Genomic DNA, 25,824 nt, shown 5'->3' with positions numbered 1-25,824 from the left:
GTAATAGAAAGGATTAAAAAGAATACAAACGCAAGCAATAAAAGAGATGAGTTGAAAGTGAGAGCTGTGGTTAATAGTGCAGTCTCAACTCCAAATGAGACTTGTTTCTTTTAGTGCTTACTTGAACATCTTTCATCAGTTGTTTAAAAAAAGATTTAAGCAACTTGGGAGACATTACCTAAAGAATGAGTGCTGTATTTATGTATTGAAAAGCACAATTAAGTACACTAACTCTTATTTAAGTAAATTAGATATCTCTAGTTTCTACTTCTACCCATGCTGGATATACATCATTTTATTTGTTTCAGTTACTTGTATCACCTTTCAACTGATGGCAAGCTACAAGAATGAAAGAGAAAAATTAAAAGAATTTATCTGTAACTTTTGCCAATACCGTATGTTAGGGATTTGGGAAATCTTCCCTATTCTATTTCTACATGCATAGCTAGTTGGGTTATTTTTACGGAATTTACCACACAGTAATAATAAATAAATGTTTGTCACATTCATAGTACAGATATTTTTCAATAACAATCTCTAGAGCCAGAAAAGAAAAAAGGATAAAACAATAGTTTCATGAACTAGTAATTCTTATATCATAACCGGCATGTGACAAAGCACAGATTAGGTGCTCAATCAGTGCTGAATGCAATTACAAGTTTATCGGGATATATACAAAATGTCCCCTACATCTCATCAATCTGTGGTTCCTGTAGGAGTTGCCTTAATAGTCTGTCCCTAAATCCAATAGACTTATAGACTTCCTAACAATTTAAAAACCTTGATCCTTTCCCTTCCTTGAATTGTGGCTCTTTAGAAATGAGGATGAGGCAGAACAATGGATTAAAGTACTTACATTTGCCTTCTGCAGTTTTGCAGATCTTCTCACACTCTTTGGTGTTCTTTGCTTTAAATCTGCAGATTCCCTGGCCTTGTAAAGAAGTGGGCTGGCCCACTCCTGATCTTTTAGTCTTGCAGTTTAACCATGTTGTCAGCCTCCCAGGGTCCAGGTGCAGACACTTGAAAATAAACAAAAAATGCCTTACCTTTTTACTGTCCAGTAATTTTAGATGGTTGTGTCTGCAGAGTAGCTCAAGAAATTAGAAGTTGTTTTCTTCCTTTTTTTTTTTGTTTTTTACATTATTTTACTACCACACTCTCTCCTCTTTCTTAGGACATATAGGCTAGTGGAACTCCATCTTTTTTCTACAGCTTTGCATCTGAGGAATGTGACATATCCCTATCCTTATCACTGAATCACTATTTAATGATTTTTGTGGCAGTGTTTGAGTTTCTGTGTGTGTTGGGTGGGGGTGATTGGACTGGGAGAAATTGATGGGTAAGAGGAAAATGACCTATAAAATGTATCTGTATCTCCAGAGTGTCTACAAAAAATTGATCAGTCAATGTAAGAAAGAAATGGAAATTTTTATTTGTGTAAAATTGAGGATTATAAACTGGGAACAGCCTCTGAGAGACATCTGAGAACAGTTCCACTCACTAGAGGTTAAAGTACAGTTATATGGGTTTTTTGAGACAGAGGGCTGTGCATTAAATGATGTATTATTGACAGTTTGCGCAATCCAGGTCTGTAAGTACAAAGTGGTGGGTCATCGTGACCCTTACGAGGTCAAGAAGGAATATTGTCTTTTAAGGAGTTGTCTTGATGGTGATAGGAGAATGTTGCTCTTTATGGCTGAGCAGGTATTGCTGCCAGTGGGGAGGACTGGTCGTCGATGCATAATGCAGATACATAATGCACAATAGAGGGGAGAGAAGAGGTCAAAGGGCAGAGAAGAAATTTTTTATGTTTAAATTTTCCTTGTCTTGCCATAAAATATGCATTTTATTTCACAAAGGTGTGTGCATTGTTTGAAAAATTCATCTCGCCATTGCCACCACTACCACTGTAATTTTGATAAAATTCCTTGGCTTAGAGTCACTGATAGGCAATGGTAGAAGCATAAGGAAAGAGTTCTGAACTTCAAAGAAGGAGAGTTTGTGCTCAATCTCATACTGTGTCCACCACAACCTCATTAGGCCAGCTTCCTACATGACATGCACATCATCTTCCTTCATGTTTCCCGTTGTCCTTCACTAAAATTTGGCTTTTATTGTCCCTCTACAGTCTGTCTATTTGCATGTAAAACCAACTGTTAAGTGAAGACATTTGACTAGATGCCCATTTAAGTGTTTCAAGTACACTGACAGTTAAGAAGGCTTTGTCTGCTCAGAACAGATGGAAGTTCTGAGCAGGGTGAATGGGATGTTACCTGATCCACATATTGGCACTTCAATCTATAAACTTCAGCCAAAAAAGGCTAAGAAACATTATTACAAATATACTCTTTAAATCTTTCCTCTCTTCATCCAAAAAAACCCAAGAAAAATCAGGTAGGTTCTGGATTAAAATCTAAAAAAAAAATTCTTATGTGGATATAATCTATTTATAATTGTTGCACATAGACTAATAAGTTGAAAAACATCTGTTCACACTAGATGGCCGGCTCCTTAGAAAAAGGAACCATGTTCTATCCATTTTTGTACATTCAGATTTTATTTTTTCAATAGTTTACGTCAAATATTTAGGGAGTATGGTATTAGGTACTTTCCAAGGAGCTAAACCTTTGCATCTGGATACTTCAGTCTGTTTGCTTAGAGAAAGACAATTAAGCCATCAGTTTAATACCTTTTCATAACTACCATAATGGAGGTAAGCACAGTGCTTACCAGTGCTATCCAGTGGTTAGAACTCCGCGCTTTCACTGCCGAGGGCCCAGTTTCTATCCCTGGTCAGGGAACTAAGATCCCACAAGCTGTGCAGTGGGTCCAAAAAAAAAAAAATTATTAATATAAGCCAGAATGGGTTTGGTACTTGGTACTTCCAGTTCTGACATTGTCTTACCTAGTAATATGTGCAACCCAGGTATGGTGAAGAGCCTTCACATTCACATGTGGTAAAATCTGAGACAGACCTTATCTCTTTCCCCTACACTTGTGACTCAGTGTAACCAACATCTCTCTTTCAAGGGCAGCAAGCAAGGTCTTCACTAATAAAAATGAAAGAAAATGTGACCAGTGAGGATTCATTTCCTGTTGATGGTGCTAAGTGAAACATTGGTTGCCATTTGGTGTAGCAGTAAGTTGAACCAGAGTGAACAGTGACTTGAACTGCATGAGTTCCACAATTCACCAGACTGTGATGGAGTCACTAGGGGCACGTGGAAAGATACCTTCAGAGGACATGAAATAGGTGTAGGAAATGCAGACAGAAGGTCCCTATTTGCACTCTGGAGTATCTTAACATTTGGGAAGAATTTTTAATGGAATTCCTATATTTAACTGGATAAACATATATTCTACAGTGAAATAGAATACATTGGATAAGGCTATGATTTTTCAACACCTGAATTTGGCAAACTCTTCAAAAGAAGCATGCAGGTAACATTTTACTTTCTTGCCTCATAAAAATATTTATTGGCAAGAAAAGCACTCTAGCTGTTGACAAAAAGATAGTAGCTATGTAAATATTTGGCTTGAAATATTTATATATATAAGGAAAAATCTTAAATTGAGAGTATCCTTTCATTCTGCAACATTGACTCTGAGCTTGTTAATGAATTTCCATTAAAAGACAAAGGGAAGAGTACTAATACCTTAGATTGGGTTCCCTAAAAGCAGGGAGAGTGTTTTTGAGAAAGGAATTTATTGAGGGAGTGCTCTCAGGAGAAGAGGAGTGTAGGAAACAGGGAAGGTTATGGGAACAAAGGTAAAAAAAGGATGTTATCTTGGCAGGGGATTAACTTGGGCCTGGTGCCACAGTGATTTTCCTATTTCTTTTTCCCACCTCCTCTGATTACTTAACCACCAAATTTACCACAAGGGGTGAGGCATTCAAATTGTTAATTCTAGATATAAAAAGGGGGTTCATAGAAAATCGTTATCAATTTCCAAAGTCATCAGCTTTATGTCTGACTTTCTTTTCTCCCCTGAGGGACTTCGCTGTCCTAGTCTTTTGTGTGAAACTGCCCACAATCCCCTAGTTTAATACCCTCAAGCTGTGTATACATCAGGACATAAACTCATAATCTCCATCCCCATCATTTTTCTATGTAAACAGAAGACCAAAATGTCCAAACCCTAAACCTAGCAAAAATAAAATAAATAAAATTTGTCCCATTTAATGCCAGGGGGCCAGATTTTTTAACTCCTTTGGTGAAGAGTCTAATATTCCCCAGTAAGACAGACAGAGCTGTTCTCGGCCTGTTGACAGCTATTCTCCAGGAGGAAGTAGCAACTCAGAGTATGAGAGCATCACCGGCTAAAGGTATGGGGAGGAACAGAATCAACAGTGTCGGCTACAACTGAAAACCAGACTTGTGCATTTACATGTTAATTTTGTATTTACTACATATGAATCTTCCATAGAATTTCCTTTATAATATACGTGTGCAGCTACATTTTAAAATATATCACATCTTCAAAATGTAGCTTAAAAAATCATGAAAATATCTCCTTTTTTTCAATGATTTCATCACTCCAAATTACCGAGTTACTTTTCTAATTTAATTGGAAAAAAATATACAGTTACCCTTTAAACATTAAATGCCAATTTAAAATTTTTCATAGTACCATTTAAAATCCTTGAAAAATAGGGGTTACAGTAGAAGTACTGAGAAGACCTTAATTATAGCACTGGGAAAAGTCATGCTCTAATAGCTATATAGCAGATTGTATTTCAAGTGAAGAAACAATAAAATTGTAAACCATGAAGTGCAAGCAGGGGATAAGACATATGTCTCATGCATTCAGCCTCGACTAAAGTGACAATTTTCAGGCGCAGTTGGATTCTTAATCAGATAATTTTATCAGGTACAAAGAGCTGTCATTCTCACTGGCCATTAAAAAATAGCTTTTAAATGGTGTAAAAAGATCATTTTCTCTTTTCCTGTTCACTGGCACTAGTTTGCCAGCAGTATATCTGTACCCACTTCTAAGAGCCCAACTCACTTTCATTTTTTAATTTTTTCTCAGAAGTGACAAAATTTAACAATGCTAAAGAATTTAATCATACAGCATCCATAGCAAACTAAATAACTAAAACATTTTCACATTTGCAGTACTTCTTTTTTTTTGAGGATGAAGTCATAGGCTCTCCCGTTGCGGAGCCCAGGCTCTGGATGCGCAGGCTCAGCGGCCATGGCTCACAGGCCCAGCCGCTCCGCGGCGTGTGGGATCCTCCCGGACTGGGGCACGAACCCGTGTCCCCTGCATCGGCAGGCGGACTCTCAACCACTGCGCCACCAGGGAAGCCCCATAGGCTTTTTTTTTTTTTTTAAAGAGATAATTTGTTAATTCAAATAAGGATTGAAAGGCTTCTGGACAACAGGTGAGGAAACCTATTTGTCCAGTGTAGGTCACTGTGATAACAAGCTGTGAAGAGCTAAAACAACCATGTAAAACTATTTCAATGTTATATCCAATGCCAGAGTTTCTCTACAAATGAAATAAAATACAAACATACAGGCAAAAAAATTATATAACCTCCTTTTTCCAAGATACAAGATTGAAAGGAAGAAGACTAAAAGATAACGAATAAAGAAAAGAAAGAATATATATATATATATAATATATTCACATACACAACATCTTATACAAATATTATTCCCAGCCACAAAAATATGAACTGTGTCTTACTTTATCACAAACAATGAAATGCAAATTTACTTTTGTAATCAGGTTCAATTCCTGCAGTATTTGCTAAATTTTTTTATATAATAAGGGATGATAGGTAATAGTTAATCCATTAATAAAAGTTATGTAATGATTTTTTAATTTCTGAGTTTTCTTCAGATTCATGCTTCCTATTTAGTAATCCAGTTTCCGTTCTGGTAGGCATGAGAGTGACAGAGTGAATAAATGTTATTTTAGAAAATCAGAAGACAGGACATATGTGTGTCTTTACCAGGAAAAAGGGAAAAGAGAAAGCACATCTTTTCTGCTCCTGTGGATTGTCAAAAGAGGAAGGGAAAAAGCTGACTCCTGCCACTCAGTGGGATTGTGGGATGAAGGGTAGGGATTTTCAGGAAGGCAGAGAGAGGGTATGCTGTGACCTCCACTCATTTTTTGCTAAACTACAATCCCAGGGTCCCTGAGGAGTGATAAACAGGTTGAAGACACAGCCCAGGGCAGAGGAGTTGTTTCTTTTCTGTTTGCGCTGTTGTGGGAAGACTTCTAGACTTGTAGACTGTGTCTTTCACATTGTAACCGCCATGAGAATAAAATGAGCTTTGAGACCTGTTGAGGCAGAAGGAAGGTCTGAGAGTCCCTTCAGCACCTGTGTCACGTGAATCTGATGGTTCTGTTTGGCAAGTTTACTGGGGATTTCAGGGAAGTGGAAGAGAAAGTACTGTGTAACTGAAACCTCCAGAGGTCTGAACCTGGGGTCAGACCTCAGGGGAATTGCAGTGGTGGCATGGCATAGCTAAGGTGAGGTTAAGTGACCTCTGAAAAGCCAGATAAGAGATCACAGCAGCCATCAACTTGACCTGCACTGGGCCCAGGAACAGGTTCTGCACGATCTCTTCTCTGGGAACAGTAACCAGCATATATTTCCCAAAACATGATTATGCAGACTTCCGTATACTGATACTGTCTTGGGAAGAATCTGGAGGTGTGATTTGAATCTGAAATGTTGAATTATCAAGAACAAATAGATTGCATAAACTGATGGTAAAACTATTTGGCCATTCTGAGCTTATCAAATAGGGTTATACTGAACTTTCAGGGCATGCATGTGTGTGTGTGTTTGTGTGGGGGGAGTGTTCATGCATGTGAGTGTGAGTGTGTTTAACACCACACTTCTCTGTAAGTCGAGGGAAGAGGGTACATGGAGAAGGATCAGATCAATTACGGGAAGAGTTAAAGAAGCTAAATTTGCTTATCTGAGTACAATGTGGATAAATTTGCAACTTCATCATAGTCAACATTTAGAAATTCTAATTGGGATACCAATTCTCCAACAAAAACATAAAATATAAACCCCCTAGGGTCTCCCATACCTTCTTTTTGTCACTACTTTGGCTATTACCCAAAAAATTAAGAGAGATTTGCACTTCCAATTTAGAATTGGGTCAAGGGCAAATCACTCAAAGCATAATATTGTATTCTTAGCCAGATAATCAAAGTATGAGTCTCAGGGACTTCCCTGGTGGCACAGTGGTTGAGAGTCCACCTGCCGATGCAGGGGACACAGGTTTGTGCCCCGGTCCGGGAAGATCCCACATGCCGCGGAGCGGCTGGGCCTGTGAGCCATGGCCGCTGAGCCTGCGCGGGAGAGGCCACAACAGTGAGAGGCCCACGTACCGCAAAAAAAAAAAAAAAAAAAAAAAGTATGCGTCTCAGGAAACAAATTATCCATAAGTAATTTAGGCTTAGTTTTTAAACTATCTTAATATCAAATACTTTGTGCCAAGTTCCTTCTCTTTTGCTTTTCGTCTCATTAATGTGTTGTCACTGCAAAGGGATTGCACATTGTACAGATGGGGAGACTGAGGCTCCAAGAGATCAGATGAATTGTCTACACTCACATAGCTAGAAGTAAAAGACTTGCGGTTTGAATGTGGAGACCATGGCCTTTTTACTTCACAGTACTCATAAATTAGCATTCTCAAGGGCAGGAAAAGCACTTGAGAACTTTGGTTATAGTTGAGAGATGATACATGAGGGAAGGTGGCAGAAAATCCCTACTCAGACTATGGGGGAATGGGATATAGAAGATGGGGAGGGGGACAATGAGGCTCTGGAAAAGAAATAGTAAAGGCAAATATAAATTGTGCCATTACATTCATTTATCAGAATTGTTTTACAATTTAATATCCATTACAGAGCTAATGAGAGGATTGAAAACTAAAGCCAATTGACCCCTCTCTCCCTCACCAGATCCTGAATTGAGATACAGCATTAGTGTTTGGCTTATTGGTCCCCAGTCATGTCAGTGTGATTCTAGACTGACTATACACATTCCTATAAGAATTGCTGCGGTATTTTAAGAAGCTTGTACTTCGTTAGAAGTTTGAATCCATCCTAAAAATTTCTCTTCCTAGGAAAGGCAATTTAGTTGCTATTTAATAGAGATAGCCATACCTAGCTGTCAACTCCAAAGGAGCAGTTTTTCAGTTTCTCTTGAGGCATGGACTTCTATTTATTCACCTGTTTCTGACTGCATATATGATTTTATATTCAAAATCTGTGGAGATAAGCATTTCATCTTTAAAAATAGAATGCAAGTGGGCTTCCCTGGTGGCACAGTGGTTGAGAGTCCACCTGCCGATGCAGGGGACGCGGGTTCGTGCCCCGGTCTGGGGGGATCCCACATGCCGTGGAGCGGCTGGGCCCGTGAGCCATGGCCGCTGAGCGTGCGCGTCCGGAGACTCTGCTCCGCAACGGGAGAGGCCACACAGTGAGAGGCCAGCGTACTGCAAAAAAAAAAAAAAAAAAAAAAATTGAATGGAAGTGATTTTATACTTTATGAGCTGAAAAAGTAAAATGCTTAAGAAGATTATAGATTATCATCACGATCTGCATATAAGATGTCTTTCAACTGGGGAATATTAAAAAAATCAAGAGAGATTAAATATAATTAAGGGGGGAGACAATGAACCAATAATCCACAGAACACCATCAGAATTTTCCACATTCATAAAACTTATTTAGAATTCAGTGAGCTAGAAAATGAAAAAAATGGTAAAGCAACCCACACAAAAAACAAAGTAGGCAAATAAACAATTCATTAACGTGGTAAAGCTTGATATAAGCAAAATGGGAATTGACTTTTAAAACTATAGCTTCTGAAAAATTAAATATGGTTTTAAAAATTCTTTGTCAATATGCACCGTGCACCACCAGCTTTTCTTGTTTACAGTATTTCATTTGTAAATAACCACTTCAAATGCAATAAATATTTACATATAGGAAGGAATTCCAAACATCTTAATTTACCTAAGTAATCATACAGTAGAACTGAATGTGAATGGTTATACATAAACTCCTTTCAACTAAATGAACAAACTTAAACTTTTCTTTTAAAATGTCCATTCATAGAGTCTATGAGTGAAAAACTTATTGAAAGTAGATCAGGGGATAAGGATCATTCATTTTCTGATTCTTTGATTATAAAACTTGCCCATTAAGAAATATCCCATGGTACTATGCACAGACATTTATTTAGAACTAATCACATTATGTTGTGGTTAGCTCTTTACTAGTTTGTTTTATAGAGGAGTCTGGATTGATATGGGGAAGAACATTTGCTAAAATGTTCTTGGACCAGGTGAGAAGGGTATAAGGGGAAGAGGTAAAATATATATAAAATATACAGAATTGTAGGAAAAGTAGGTTGAGTTTATAATGACAAAAATAAAAATATATCAAAATTGTGGGCTTCCCTGGTGGCAAAGTGGTTGAGAGTCCGCCTGCTGATGCAGGGGACGTGGGTTCGTGCCCCGGTCCAGGAGGATCCCACATGCTGCGGAGCAGCTGGGCCCGTGAGCCATGGCTGCTGAGCCTGCGCGTCTGGAGCCTGTGCTCCACAGTGGGAGGGGCCACAGCAGTGAGAGGCCCGCGTACCGCAAAAAAACAAAAAACAAACAAAAAAAATCAAAATTGTGGAAAGAATACTGTTTTAAATTCCTAAAGCCAGATTCTACAGTAAGTCTTTTATTTATCTGAATTGGGAAAGTTGTATTCTTCAGCATATCATTTTAGTTCCTAATGGCAGGAATTGATATTTTCCTAGTTACCTGTCAAATGCATCCGTCTCAATCTATCCCCCTCAATCCAAACTCCACACAACCATTGTGAAAATAAGAGACCCACCAGGGAAATCCACAACTATGATATTAATATATATATACAATTTTTTATATATGTAAATTTATACATATACAATTTTTTATATATGTTTAATCATACATACATATTTTATATACACATATGAGTCTATATGTATATATTAACAAATATGTTGTGGGAGATGATTAACAAACCCACAAAGCATTTATCTCAAATCAAGAATTCAGAAGAATACAGGAAGAACAGCTAAAAAAAGAAAGTGAATTGAACAAAATGTTTCTGATAAAACCAGGATTATATTTCTACATTGTTTGTGTAATAAGAATAAAATAAATAGAATTAGACGGAAACAATTACAGAGATTATGATTCAATCAATATGAAAAGAAAATTAAAATTGTCTATAATTTTGAAATAGTCATAACCCTTAGTCATAATCCTTTCCTTAAGGAAAGGAAATCCATTTAAAATTTTGGAATGTTCATGGTTTGACTTAGAGTTGATGGCTTGTAACATAGATGATTAGGTATATTCCTATTACTTTTTTTGCTTTATGACTTTAATGTTTGTTTATTTGAGGATTATCAAAATAATCCTATATGTATGTGATGAAAATCAAATATTACATAGTAGTTTATTATCTTATGATGAATGTTACCATTACTAATGTTACAAAATGAATTGCTTCAAAACTTAGGGTACTAGAGCAAGCCTTTATATGACACTGAGTATATTAATTAGAATTTGATTAAAGCTCCCTTTTAAATTCTCTCTTTTTTTCCTCTAGGGTAGTTTTTGTTTTATCTTTATCTTTTTCTGTCATGCTAGTGACATATATATAGTTATACACATGTGTAATATGTCAGTGGATTCTAATAATATCATCAGGGTTATAAATAAAGTCCTGAGGAAGATAGTGGGTTTTCCTCTGCTGTTGGATGAACAGTTCTCCCTCTCAGCTGGTCTCTCTTTTCAGTACAAATCTGGTTGACATTTGTGTAATTACAGTATTCAGGTTACAGTAAGTGGTCCTGAACATGTCCTAAAGTTTTCAAATGCCAGAAAAGCTGAGCCTTGTTCTGAGACATTCACAGCTACAGTAGAGCTATTTCTATATAAAATTACCTACTTTTTTTTTCTTTTACATATGGGACATCCAGACTTTGTCAGATGATAAAACTCAGATGAGCTCTACTGTGGGGAGAAGACCTAGGATGGCAAAGGAGTACAGTTATACCATAAATAGAACCTCAGGTGAATTTTCTCTGCTAGCCCTATTTCTCATCCTCACTCTTAATTGTTCCTGCTGATGCTGGAAAAATGACTGGGATTATGGCAACCAGATGGTCTCTTTTTGCTATTTCAGGATAATTTGCCACTTATTTTATTTTTTTATTATTATTATTTTTTCCCTCCCTATCCCACCCCTACAGGCAGTCACAAAGCACCGAGCTGATCTCCCTGCGCTATGCGGCTGCCCCCCACCAGCCACCTACCTTACGTTTGGTAGTGTACATATGTCCATGCCTCTCTCTCGCTTTGTCACAGCTTACCCCTCCCCCTCCCTATATCCTCAAGTCCATTCTCCAGTAGGTCTGCGTCCTTATTCCTGTGTTACCCCTACGTTCTTCATGACATTTTTTTTCTTCTTAAATTCCATATATATGTGTTAGCATACGGTATTTGTCTTTCTCTTTCTGACTTACTTCACTCTGTGTGACAGACTCTAGGTCTATTGACCTCATTACAAATAGCTCAATTTTGTTTCTTTTTATGGCTGAGTAATATTCCGTTGTATATATGTGCCACATCTTCTTTATCCATTCATCTGATGATGGACACCTAGGCTGTTTCCATCTCTGGGCTGTTGTAAATAGGGCTGCTATGAACATTTTGGTACATGACTCTTTTTGAATTATGGTTTTCTCAGGGTATATGCCCAGTAGTGGGATTCCTGGGTCATGTGGTAGTTCTCTTTGTAGTTTTTTAAGGAATCTCCATACTGTTCTCCATAGTGGCTGTACCAATTCACATTCCCACCAGCAGTGCAAGAGTGTTCCCTTTTTTCCACACCCTCTCCAGCATTTATTGTTTCTAGATTTCTTGATGATGGCCATTCTGACTGGTGTGAGATGATATCTCATTGTAGTTTTGATTTGCATTTCTCTAATGATTAAAGATGTTGAGCACTCTTTCATGTGTTTGTTGGCAGTCTGTATATCTTCTGTGGAGAAAGGTCTATTTAGATCTTCTGCCCATTTTTGGATTGGGTTGTTTGTTTTTTTGTTATTGAGCTGCATGAGCTGCTTATAAATTTTGGAGATTAATCCTTTGTCAGTTGCTTCATTTGCAAATATTTTCTCCCATTCTTAGGGTTGTCTTTTGGTCTTGTTTATGGTTTCCTTTGCTGTGCAAAAGCTTTTGAGTTTCATTAGGTCCCATGTGTTTATTTTTGTCTTTATTTCCATTTCTCCAGAAGGTGGGTCCAAAAGGATCTTGCTGGGATTTATGTCATAGAGTGTTCTGCCTATGTTTTCCCCTAAGAGTTTGATAGTTTCTGGCCTTACATTTAGGTCTTTAATCCATTTTGAGCTTATTTTTGTGTATGGTGTTAGGGAGTGATCTAATCTCATACTTCTACATGTCCCTGTCCAGTTTTCCCAGCACCACTTACTGAAGAGGCTGTCCTTTCTCCACTGTACATTCCTGCCTCCTTTATCAAAGATAAGGTGACCATATGTGCGTGGGTTTATCTCTGGGCTTTCTACCCTGTTCCATTGATCCAGCTTTCTGTTTTTGTGCCAGTACCATACTGTCTTAATTACTGTATCTTTGTAGTATAGTCTGAAGTCAGGAAGCCTGATTCCTCCAGCTCCATTTTTCGTTCTCAAGATTGCTTTGGCTATTCGGGGTCTTTTGTGTTTCCATACAAATTGTGAAATTTTTTGTTCTAGTTCTGTGAAAAATGCCAGTGGTATTGGCATTGCCAATGCCAGGGATTGCATTGAATCTGTAGATTGCTTTGGGTAGTAGAGTCATTTTCACAATGTTGATTCTTCCAATCCAAGAACATGGTATATCTCTCCATCTATTTGTATCATCTTTAATTTCTTTCATCAGTGTCTTATAATTTTCTGCATACAGGTCTTTTGTCTCCTTACGTAGGTTTATTCCTAGATATTTTATTCTTTTTGTTGCAATGGTAAATGGGAGTGTTTTCTTGATTTCACTTTCAGATTTTTCATCATTAGTGTATAGGAATGCCAGAGATTTCTGTGCATTAATTTTGTATCCTGCTACTTTACCAAATTCATTGATTAGCTCTAGTAGTTTTTCGGTAGCATCTTTAGGATTCTCTATGTATAGTATCATGTCATCTGCAAACAGTGACAGCTTTACTTCTTTTTTTCTGATTTGGATTCCTTTATTTCCTTTTCTTCTCTGATTGCTGTGGCTAAAACTTCCAAAACTATGTTGAATAAGAGTGGTGAGAGTGGGCAACCTTGTCTTGTTCCTGATCTTAGTGGAAATGGTTTCAGTTTTTCACCATTGAGGATGATGTTGGCTGTGGGTTTGTCATATATGGCCTTTATTATGTTGAGGAAAGTTCCCTCTATGCCTACTTTCTGCAGGGTTTTTTTCATAAATGGGTGTTGAAATTTGTCGAAAGCTTTCTCTGCATCTATTGAGATGATCATATGGTTTTCTCCTTCAATTTGTTAATATGGTGTATCACGTTGATTGATTTGCGTATATTGAAGAATCCTTGCATTCCTGGAATAAACCCCACTTGATCATGGTGTATGATCCTTTTAATGTGCTGTTGGATTCTGTTTTGCTAGCATTTTGTTGAGGATTTCTGCATCTGTGTTCATCAGTGATATTGGCCTGTAGTTTTCTTTCTTTGTGACATCCTTGTCTGGTTTTGGTATCAAGGTGATGGTGGCCTCGTAGAATGAGTTTGGGAGTGTTCCTCCCTTTGCTATAGGTGTTAGCTCTTCTGTAAATGTTTGATGGAATTCGCCTGTGAAGCCATCTGGTCCTGGGCTTTTGTTTGTTGGAAGATTTTTTATCACAGTTTCAATTTCAGTGCTTGTGATTGGTCTGTTCATATTTTCTATTTCTTCCTGATTCAGTCTTGGCAGGTTGTGCATTTCTAAGAATTTGTCCATTTCTTCCAGGTTGTCCATTTTATTGGCAAAGAGTTGCTTGTAGTAATCTCTCATGATCTTTTGTATTTCTGCAGTGTTAGTTGTTACTTCTCCTTTTTCATTTCTAATTCTATTGATTTGAGTCTTCTCCCTGTTTTTCTTGATGAGTCTGGCTAATGGTTTATCAATTTTGTTTATTTTCTCAAAGAACCAGCTTTTAGTTTTATTGATATTTGCTATCCTTTCCTTCATTTCTTTTTCATTTATTTCTGATCTGATTTTTATGATTGCTTTCCTTCTGCTAACTTTGGGGTGTTTTTGTTCTTCTTTCTCTAATTGCTTTAGGTGCAAGGTTAGGTTGTTTATTCGAGATGTTTCCTGTTTTTTAAGGTGGGTTTGTATTGCTATAAACTTCCGTCTTAGAACTGCTTTTGCTGCATCCCATAGGTTTTGGGTTGTCGTGTCTCCATTGTCATTTGTTTCTAGGTATTTTTTAATTTCCTCTTTGATTTCTTCAGTGATCACTTCGCTATTAAGTATTGTTTAGCCTCCATGTGTTTGTATTTTTTACAGATCTTTTCCTGTAATTGATATCTAGTCTCATAGCATTGTGGTCGGAAAAGATACTTGATACAATTTCAATTTTCTTAAATTTACCAAGGGTTGATTTGTGACCCAAGATATGATCTATTCTGGAGAATGTTCTATGAGCACTTGAGAAAAATGTGTATTCTGTTGTTTTTGGATGGAATGTCATAAATATCAATTAAGTCCATCTTGTTTGATGTATCATTTAAAGCTTGTGTTTCCTTATTTATTTTCATTTTGGATGATCTGTCCATTGGTGAAAGTGGGGTGTTAAAGTCCCCTACTATGATTGTGTTACTGTCGATTTCCCCTTTTATGGCTGTTAGTATTTGCCTTATGTATTGAGGTGCTTCTATGTTGGGTGCATAAATATTTACAATTGTTATATCTTCTTCTTGGATCGATCCTTTGATTATTATGTAGTGTCCTTCTTTGTCTCTTCTACTAGTCTTTATTTTAAAGTCTATTTTGTGCGATATGAGAATTGCTACTCCAGCTTTCTTTTGGTTTCCATTTGCATGGAATATCTTTTTCCATCCCTTTACTTTCAGTCTGTATATGTCTCTAGGTCTGAAGTGGGTCTCCTGTAGACAGCATATATATGGGTCTTGTTTTTGTATCCATTCAGCCACTCTGTGTCTTTTGGTGGGAGCATTTAGTCCATTTACATTTAAGGTAATTATCAATATGTATGTTCCTATTCCCATTTTCTTGATTCTTTTGGGTTTGTTATTGTAGGTCTTTTCCTTCTGTTGTGTTTCTTGCCTAGAGAAGTTCCTTTAGCATTTGTTGTAAAGCTGGTTTGGTGGTGCTGAACTCTCTCAGCTTTTGCTTCTCTGTCAACGTTTTAATTTCTCCATCAAATCTGAATGAGATCCTTGCTGGGTAGAGTAATCTTGGTTGCAGGTTTTTCTCCTTCATTACTTTAAGTATGTCCTGCCAGTCCCTTCTGGCTTGCAAAGTTTCTGCTGAAAGATCAGCTTTAACCTTATGGGGATTCCCTTGTGTGTTATTTGTTGTTTTTCCCTTGCTGCTTTTAATATGTTTTCTTTGTATTTAATTTTTGACAGTTTGATTAATATGTGTCTTGGCATATTTCTCCTTGGTTTTCTCCTGTATGGGACTCTCTGTGCCTCCTGGACTTGATTAACTATTTCCTTTCCTATATTAGGGAAGTTTTCAACTATAATCTCTTCAAATATTTTCTCAGTCCCTTTCTTTTTCTCTTCTTCTTCTGGAACCCCTATAATTCGAATGTTGGTGTGTTTAATGTTGTCCCAGAGGTCTCTGAAACTGTCCTCAATTCTTTTCATTCTTTTTTCTTTCTTCTGCTCTGCAGTAGTTATTTCCACTATTTATCTTACACGTCACTTATCCATTCTTCTGTCTCAGTTATTCTGCTATTGATCCCATCTAGAGTATTTTTCATTTCATTTATTGTGTTTCTAATCGTTGCTTGATTCATCTTTAGTTCTTCTAGGTCCTTGTTAACTGTTTCTTGCATTTTGTGTATTCTATTTCCAAGATTTTGGATCATCTTTACTATCATTATTCTGAATTCTTTTTCAGGTAGACTGCCTATTTCCTCTTCATTTGTTAGGTCTGGTGGGTTTTTATCTTGCTCCTTCTGCTGTGTGTTTTTCTGTCTTCTCATTTTGCTTATCTTACTGTGTTTGGGGTCTCCTTTTTGCAGGCTGCAGGTTCGTAGTTCCCGTTGTTTTTGGTGTCTTTCCCCAGTGGCTAAGGTTGGTTTAGTGGGTTGTGTAGGCTTCCTGGTGGAGGGGACTAGTGCCTATGTTCTGGTGGATGAGGCTGGATCTTGTATTTCTGGTGGGCAGGTCCACGTCTGGTGGTGTGCTTTGGGGTGTCTGTGGACTTTTTATGATTTTAAGCAGCCTCTCTGCTAATGGGTGGCGTTGTGTTCCTGTCTTGCTAGTTGTTTGGCATAGGGTGTCCAGCACTGTAGCTTGCTGGTCGTTGAGTGAAGCTGGGTGCTGTTGTTGAGATGGAGATCTCTGCAAGATTTTCGCTGTTTGATATTATGTGGAGCTGGGAGGTCTCTTGTGGACCAGTGTCCTGAAGTTGGCTCTCCCACCTCAGAGGCACAGCACTGACTCCTGGCTGCAGCACCAGGAACCTCCTCAATTTGGGATGATTCGTTGTTTATTCATGTATTCCACAGATGCAGGGTACATCAAGTTGATTGTGGAGCTTTAATCCGCTGCTTTTGAGGCTGCTGGAGAGAGATTTCCCTTTCTCTTCTTTGTTCTCACAGCTCCTGGGTCTCAGCTTTGCATTTGGCCCCGCCTCTGCGTGTAGGTCGCTGGAGGGCGTCTGTTCTTTGCTCAGACAGGACGGGGTTAAAGGAGCCGCTGCCTCGGGGGCTCTGGCTCACTCAGGCCGGGAGGAGGGAGGGGCACGGAGGCGGGGCGAGCCTGCGGCGGCATGACGTTGCACCAGCCCAAGGCGCACCATGCGCTCTCCCGGGGAAGCCGTCCCCTGGCCGTGACGGGCTGCACAGGCTCCCCGGAAGCGGGGCGTGGACAGTGCTCTGTGCTCGCACACGGGCCTCTTGGCGGCTGCAGCAGCAGCCCCAGCTTCCCACGCCCGTCTCTGGGGTCCGCGCTTTCACCTGCGGCTCGCACCCGTCTCTGGAGCTCCTTTAAGCGGCGTTCTTAATCCCCTCTCCTCGCGCACCGGGAAGAGCGAAGAAAAAGTCTCTTGCGTCTTCGGCAGCTCGAGACTTTTTCCCGGACTCCCTCCCGGCTAGCTGTGGCGCATTATCCCCTTCAGACTGTGTTCACGCCGCCAGCCCCAGTCCTCTCCCTGCGCTCCGACCGAAGCCCGAGCCTCAGCTCCCAGCCCCGCCCACCCCGGCGGGCGAGCAGACAAGCCTCTCAGCCTGGTGAGTGCTGGTCCGCACCGATCCTCTGTGCGGGAATCTCTCCACTTTGCCCTCCCCACACCTGTTGCTCCGCTCTCCTCCACGGCTCCGAAGCTTCCCTCTCCGCCACCCGCAGTCTCCGCCCGCGAAGGGGCTTCATAGTGTGTGGAAACCTTTTCTCCTTCACGGCTCCCTCCCACTTGTGCGGGCCCCGTCCCTATCCTTTTGTGTCTGTTTATTCTTTTTTCTTTTGCCCTACCCAGGTACGTGGGGAGTTTCTTGCCTTTTGGGAGGTCTGAGGTCTTCTGCCAGCGTTCAGTAGGTGTTCTGTAGGAGTTGTCCCACGTGTAGCTGTATTTCTGGTGTATCTGTGGGGAGGAAGGTGATCTCCGTGTCTTACTCTTCTGCCTTCTTCCCCGGAAGTGTCCACTTATTTAATTTAGTAATATAGAATACTATCATGAAAATATAAACACATACTCCCTTGTCTAGACCTTATAATTTTCTGAACAGATTTCGTATGAATTTCCAATTAGCTACTCCTATAAATATGCAAGTTATAAAAAACCTCATAATCCATAATGAGAAATATCTAACCATTTACATTTCTGGAGATAAAGATTACATTTATATATATATCTTTGGTCATTTTAGTACAAAAAATACTACAATATAATAGATTATTTTGTATAATAATATATTAAAGAAATATAATTTGAGTAGTGAAGAAATGTTTTCATCTATGTCAGAGCATAGATGTATTTTATTTTGTTATAAATGTTTAGCATCCTGGTTATTTTATAATCCCTCTACCTCCAAATCAATATTGTCTTTGAAGCCTAAAATATCATTTAAACATGAATTTAAAATAAGAACTCAGTTACCCAAGTAATTTCAAAGTAAGACAATGAAATTTAATATTGACCTCTGAAATAATCTCAAGAATGCTGTGACTTCCCATTCTTTGATGATTGAAAACTGCGGTGACGTTATATTTCTTAAAACTACATACTGATTACTCATTTTATTTGAGTTTAATATTTTTTATTTCACAAAATATAATTTATCCCTTGTTTGTTTTGCCCTTTTTGTTTTCTCCCACAAGCCTCAGTATTTCATTTTTTGATAAGAAAATACTCCTGCCAACAGGTCTCACTCTTATGTTGGTTTGTGCTGGATCCCAAGTGGTAAGGAAGAGTTAACAGATACTTTCTAGATTTTCCTCTCGCTTTAGAGATATGTGAAGATTTGAACATCCATCAAATCTTTCCTGAAAGAGTAACTTAAGAATTCTCTAAGAGCATATGCAGAGCCACATAAATGAGAATGTGCCAGGGGGTATGATTTATAGGAACAAGCACCTGTTCCTCATTATCAAGAATATTTATCGAGTACAGAGAAATAAGTATTGATGAAATACAGTTGCTCCAGATAATGGAAGCTAGCTGTGTCTTCCTGAGGACATCACTAGCAAGCTAAAAGCTGGAGGGTTGATGGAATCTTTCATTTGAGATGGTCTGTGTGAGCTCAATATGACTAAAGTCACAGTGATCTTGGTACATCAGCATCTATGCCTGGGAATCATAAGACTTTCAGTCTACAATAACTATGAATGCTATGTTGTTGCCCTTTAAAATTCTGGGTACACTTGGTGCTCCTAGTGAAAGCTATTGTGTTTTAGGAGTTGAATTTTCAATCTGAACTGGAAACAACCAACAGTTGTAGTCAAAGAGAAGGATCATTTCAATAAGCAAGGTTTTCCTTCACAGTTAAAGTCTTTGTTCCAAACCTATACCAATGCATTTGTGTAAAAATTACACCAAACCAGTCCAAATCTAATAAAATAAAACAAAATACAACATGCACACATACACACACACACACACGAGAGAGAGTGCATACCCACACAACACTATCATTTTTAAGTATTGAATTGTTCTTTTATGCTCCTTGTAGGTATCTAATTGCGAGAGACCAATAAATCTTTTTGAAAATGACAAAATGTTAGTTAATTCTACATCTAGGCAAGACCCCAGTTCATATTAAGTGATATAAAACCTCTAACCAGCTTTTGAAAGTTAGCATACTTGGTAAAATTAGGCAAAGATTATTTTTATCTAATGTTAGTTTTCAGACTACATATTCTGCTGTGCATTTGCGAAGTAATAAAAGGTCTTATGTTTGCTAGACTAGATCTCATGGTGTTAAAAAATGTGATAATTTACAAAGAGAAAAAGTCCTCAGATATAATTAGCAGAAGTGTTAAATAAATAGCTCATATGCTTTAATTAAATTGCATATTAAACCATGTATCTATATTTTAATCTCCATAGTTTGAGTATATTATATATTTTTAAAGTTTTATTAACTGATCTATGATGAATCAAATAACGCTTATGTATACTCACCTAAGTACAAGAGATTAAAACATAAATTTAATATTTAAATGATTTATTTGCATAGAAAAGACATTTAAGACTAATTAACTGCTAAATTCATCTATAGTGGATATAAGAAAATTCAGCTAAAGGGAGTTTTAGCTCGGTGCATTTGGCAAAGTGACTTAGTTTAAAAGGAAAAAAAAAAACAAACCCAGAAGAACCTATAATAGAAGTTTAGATTTTTGAAATATAAAAGTCAAAACATTTAATTACATTAATTTGGAACTAGAATTTTCAGAATTAGGTGGTTAGTTCCACAGAATTCACTTTTCTAACTTCTTTGAATTACTTCAAAATTTTAAAATTACGTATTTTGGAACAGATGTTGTATTGAGTTATATGTTCTTGTGCCTATATAAAACAAGAATTATAAGGATATATAATAGGATTTTCATGTCCGAGATGATTAGGTCTTCCGTGGGCCACAAAACTAAGCACTTTAGATTGCTAAATTCATTCATATAGAGAAAAAGAGTTTCAACAACGAAAATGGAACTACTTAATTTGTATGGAAGGAGACTAGTTTATTGGAGGGATTATAAAATGACACGAAACATAGCTTTTATAATGCCACAGTAGTTGTTTTCCAAATTTAGGAACTCCAGAAAATACATATTACACTGTCAACAAAGAACACTTCTAGGTTTAACCAATATCTGAAAGTCATCTTCAGATTATGAAACCATTAACCATATTTCTTCTCTGTTCCTTTTAAAATAGAAATGTTGGAGGAAATTTAGATAATCTGTATGTTTCTTGGTAGCCTTATTGCTGTAAGTTATTAGATTTAGCAATGAAGTGCTTTCGGAGCTTACTATCGAATCTGAGAGTCAATTGTTAATGTACAAGAATTTTTGTGAGCTTTGCTGTCCACCTGAAATTAACACAGTATTGTAAATCAAGTATACTTCAACTAAAAAAGAAGGGAGGGAGGAGAGGAGAGGAGAGGAGAGGAGAGGGAGGAAAGAAAGTTAGAAAGAGAAAAGAAGCGAAAGGAAGGAAGAAAGAATTTTGTGAGCACATTGGTAGTTTGAAATCGACCATGGTACATTTACACTGTAATCAGCCATGGTCTGAGTATTTACACCATGTACTTGGCAGATGCAGTATATCAATTTTTTCATTTTTTTCCCCTAGAGAAATGATTGTTAGTTATTTACCAGCACTGTATTGGTTTTATCGTTCACAGCACTCATATGTGTGAAAAATTTTTTGAAATAGCCCTGATTCTAAATGGAGTGATTGGTGAATTTCTTTGTGAATGAACTATTGGTTTCTCATCAAATTCTACCCTTGCTTCTCGACTCCAATCATTTTGCAGAAGGCTGGCTTCCACATCCCCAAATACTATCCTTTACAGAGCCATCGACACATCTTCCCAGAATGACACTTTCAGCATATAATTTTTCTGCTTCCATATCTGATACTTTTGTTTGTCTGACCTCTGGGCCTAAAACCCTCTCTTCAATTTTCTGTTTCTTTGCACCCTACCCCCTGCTCGAGCCAAATGAGTCAGCTTGCCAATGCCATCTTTTTTTGTCCATAGCCTTTTTCTTTTCTTAGAAAGTCCTCCCTGTTCCCTAAATTTATTGAAATCCTACTCATTCAATAAATAAGTATTTCAATAAGTAGGTACTGAAATTCGTCTACTTATCTGTCGTTTTTCTCTTTCATCCAGGCTGTCACAGATTATCTCAAATCTATATTAAACATTTTACCCATGCTTCTTATACATCCTTTTTGTACAACATATTCCAGTCCCTTTTCTTGCCCTGATTGTTACAAAATTGCTTTACCCTGATGCTAGAGTCACCTAGCATAAAGGTGGAGCTGCATATCTCACTCTCTCAGAGAAACCCAAAGGCAAATAAAGTTCAAACTGCAGTCACCCTGCATATCCGAGGGTTTCACATATGTGGATTCAACCGTTGATCAAAAATATTCCAAAAAAAATTCCAGAAAGTTCCAAAAAGCAAACTTGAATTTGCCCCACTCTGGGAATTATTTATGTTGCATTTACATTGTATCAGGTATTATAAATAATCTAGAGATGAGTTAAAGTATATGGGAGGATGTGCATAGGTTATATGCAAATACTATGCCATTTTACACAAGGGACTAGAGCATCCACAGATTTTGGTATGGAGGAGTCCTGGAACCAATCTTCTGTGGATACTAAGGGTCAGCTGTACTCTTCAAGGAGTACAAAAGCCATCTCAAGTTATCTCTACTTACTTTTCCAGCTACTTTGCCAAATGTGGAATAGTAGAGTCTTTCACATACCTGTGCCTTATGTTCATTCTTCCTTCTACATAGAATACTCTTTATCTTTTTCTTCATTTCACAAATGCCCAAACATCTATCAAGAGCTAGGTCCTATGTCGCTATCTGCTTTGTGAAGACCAGTCATTTCATCTCTCCCAAGTATCGGAGTTACTTTGTACTGCCATGAAAGGGTATTCACATAGCCTATCTTTATATGGGACTTAATCTTTTCCTAGGATGTGAACTCTAAATTTAGAGATTGTGTCTTATTCAATTTTATGTTTGAAGTAGTAAAGATTTCTTTGAATATTTACTAATTGGTCACTTTGAATGCCATGTAATTTTTCTAATGCTTGAATCGTTTTGCCAATCAGATTCTAACTGTGTGTGTGCATGTGTGTTTGTGTGTGTGTGTGTGTGGAAAAAAGTTCTGACCCTGCAAGTCTTTGTATGCCTATAGTTTTGGACTGATGGCTGTTTCTGCCCTTCTGTTTCATCACAGAAAGAAACAAACACACTCACACAACTATAACAAAAAAAGAATTAACAGGCATTGGACACTTAAAAGGACAGATAATGTATACTAAATGGCCTTTGCTATTAATTACCCTATAGGTCTGCATGCCTTATAATGTAACAAACTATTATTACAGAAACTTAATTATTGTATGGCAAATGTTTAAAATTATTCTATCACTTTTGATATGAGAAAATAAATCCTGTCAAATAAATTTAGTCAAAAGGAACCACATTTTATTTAACGTTGCATTCCCAGTAGCTATATATGTAGATGGATATCGATATATTCCCAGTGGTGATTTTTTTTTTCTTTTATTTTGCGGTACGCGGGCCTCTCACTGTTGTGGCCTCTCCTGTTGCAGAGCACAGGCTCCGGACGCACAGACTCAGCGGCCATGGCTCACAGGCCCAGCCGCTCCGCGGCATGTGGGATCTTCCCGGACCGGGGCACGAACCCATGTTCCCTGCATTGGCAGGCGGACTCTCAACCACTGCGCCACCAGGGAAGACCCCCAGCGGTGATATTTTGAATGATATCAATGCAACAGAAAATATCTTAAGATATGACAGGCATTATTATACATAATAAAATGAAAATAGGCAGTATACTCTAATGAAAGATAACAAATAGTAAATAAGCACAGTGGGAAAAAAATAACACATTTATTTAAGAGATAAAATAGCCCAGTACATTGAGACAGATTAGATGTAGTATCAATGTAGACAGAAATGTAGAAAGGTAGATGTCACTTTCGTCATACTTCTTTTTTAGGTGAAACATTACTATTTATAACAGAGCAAAATTTAAAACAAAACACTAATGGCATCTCCAAAGAGATCAAAACTAAGATGAATGATAGTCCTTGCTCAGTGGAGAAGTGGTGGTGGCCGCCACTTTGCCTCTGCTCCTTTCCTAGTGCTATGCTCTCTTATTTGCTCTAAGAACCCCCTTGTCTTTTCCAGGCCTCAAACCACACCATGGCTCTAGACACATCAGCATGAATTCTTTGATTGAGATATTTCTATCCCTCTCATTTTTATATTGTATTAATTACTATATTTGCCTTCTTAATCTGAATTGACAAATTATTTTAGTTTATACACAGACTAGCACAGCTAACCTGAACTATGGCATGAGTTAAGTTAGAACAGTGAGCTATTCCAACCACAATAATCTAGAAAGAATCATAGAAAGACTGAGTCTACAGTGGTCAGTGGCCAAGTGGACTGGAAGCCAGGGAGATGTTTAGAAGTTTGATGATCATTGATTTTTCTTTAATAAGAACCAGAAAGAAAACAAGGGATTAGGACTACATCACAAGTGAAGAATCCGAAATTACTTAAAGGGAGAGAAGACAGTAGTTAACAACACTGGATTCTTGAGTACCAAATGGGAAGTCCAGTATCTAACAATAATGATTACACAGAAAAACCTCTGTGAGCCATCAGTAGCCAAGCATACGGAAGTCACATTAGTTGGCACCTCTGCTGCTTCACATTTACTTACCACCCAAATTAACCATTTTGAGAGAATGACTTAGTGACACCAGTGCGCCCAGAACTCGTTGAGCAATTGAGAAAAATACAAACACAGTTTGGGACATGTTCTCTGACCTTAAGAAGTTTTAAATTCAAGCAGATGGATCAAAATATATAACAAAGCATATACGTATCACGTATACAGAGAGTTAAAGATAAAGCAGAGTCTCATGTCTCTTTAAGCAAGAAAGTCAAAGAGACAACTAATACAATCAAATTAATCATGTTTTAAGTGTCTTTAATGAGGAAAATATTACATTACATACATTTAGTGAATTTTCTGTACACTGAACGTGAGATAACACGAGATATATCCATCCACATGGGGGGTGGAGATAGCGATGTACCATCTACTTAAGAAGGAATGTGACTTTGATGATTAAATTTATGTGTCCATCTGACTGGGTCAAGGGATGCCCAGACATTTGGTCACACATTATTCTAGGTATGTCTGTGGGGTGTTTCTGGACAGGCAGACTGAGTAAAGCAGCTTGTTCTTCCGAAGGTGGATGGGCCTCATGCAATCTATTCAAGACCTAAGTACAACAAAAAAGGCTAAGTAAGAAGGAACTCCCCCTGCCTAACTGCCTTGAGCTGGAACATCTGTTTTTGTTTTGTTTTGTTTTCTTTCTTTGGTTTTTTTTTTACTACCTTTGGACTCAGACTCAAACAGTGACTCTTGTGGGATCTCGAGCCTGGCAAGCAACTTACACAATTGGTTCTCCTAGTTCTCAGGCCTTCTGGCTGACTGGAATTACACTATCAGCCCTCCTGGGTTTCCAGCTTCCTGACTACAGATCTTAGGACTTCTCAGTCTCCGTATTGTTTGAGCTAATTCCTTATAATAAATCTCTCTCTACATCTCTCTGTATATACCCTATTGGTTCTGTTTCTCTGGAGAATTCTGACTAACATGGAGCCATTGCATAGTTTCAAATGCTAAGTGCTCTGTAAGTTTCCTTAAATGTTTTTTCAGCTAGATAGATACTAAAAAGCATGTGAATAATTTTGGTACATACAATGACAAATTGAGAGAAATGTGGTATATATTTTTAAAATTTTTTCAGCGATCAGTGTTCCTCTTTGCTTGTACTCACCATTTCATATAAAAAACTCTGCTTTTTTTTCTTTTGTATATGTTCTGATTTTTATTTAAAGCTACACCTCCTTTACCACCTTTATGATGGTGTCTCTCTTGCTATGAATGACTGTAAATCTTATGGTTTGTGATTTTACATGACACTTAGCATTTGGAATTAAACAGTGTCACATTTCTCCTTAAGTAGTTGTTTAAGTCTGTGTTCTGTACCTAGCACCACTTATCTCTACCTCAGTATATAGCAAATAATAATAAATAAGAACAGTGTAACATTTTCCTCATTTTAGGGATCATAATAAAACGTAGGATTTAGGATTAACAGATACACACTACTATATATAAAATAGATAAAAAACAAGGACCTACTGTATAGCACAGGGGAATATATTTAATATCTTGTAATAACTTGTAATGGAAAAGAATCTGAAAAAGAATATATATATGCACATAACTGAATCACTGTTGTACACCTAAAACATTGTAAATC

The sequence above is a fragment of the Hyperoodon ampullatus genome, assembly GCF_949752795.1.
Source record: "Hyperoodon ampullatus genome assembly, chromosome: 12".
NCBI lineage: Eukaryota > Metazoa > Chordata > Mammalia > Artiodactyla > Ziphiidae > Hyperoodon > Hyperoodon ampullatus.
The sequence above is the reverse complement of the archived record's forward strand: the minus strand, read 5'-3'. Positions refer to the sequence as shown.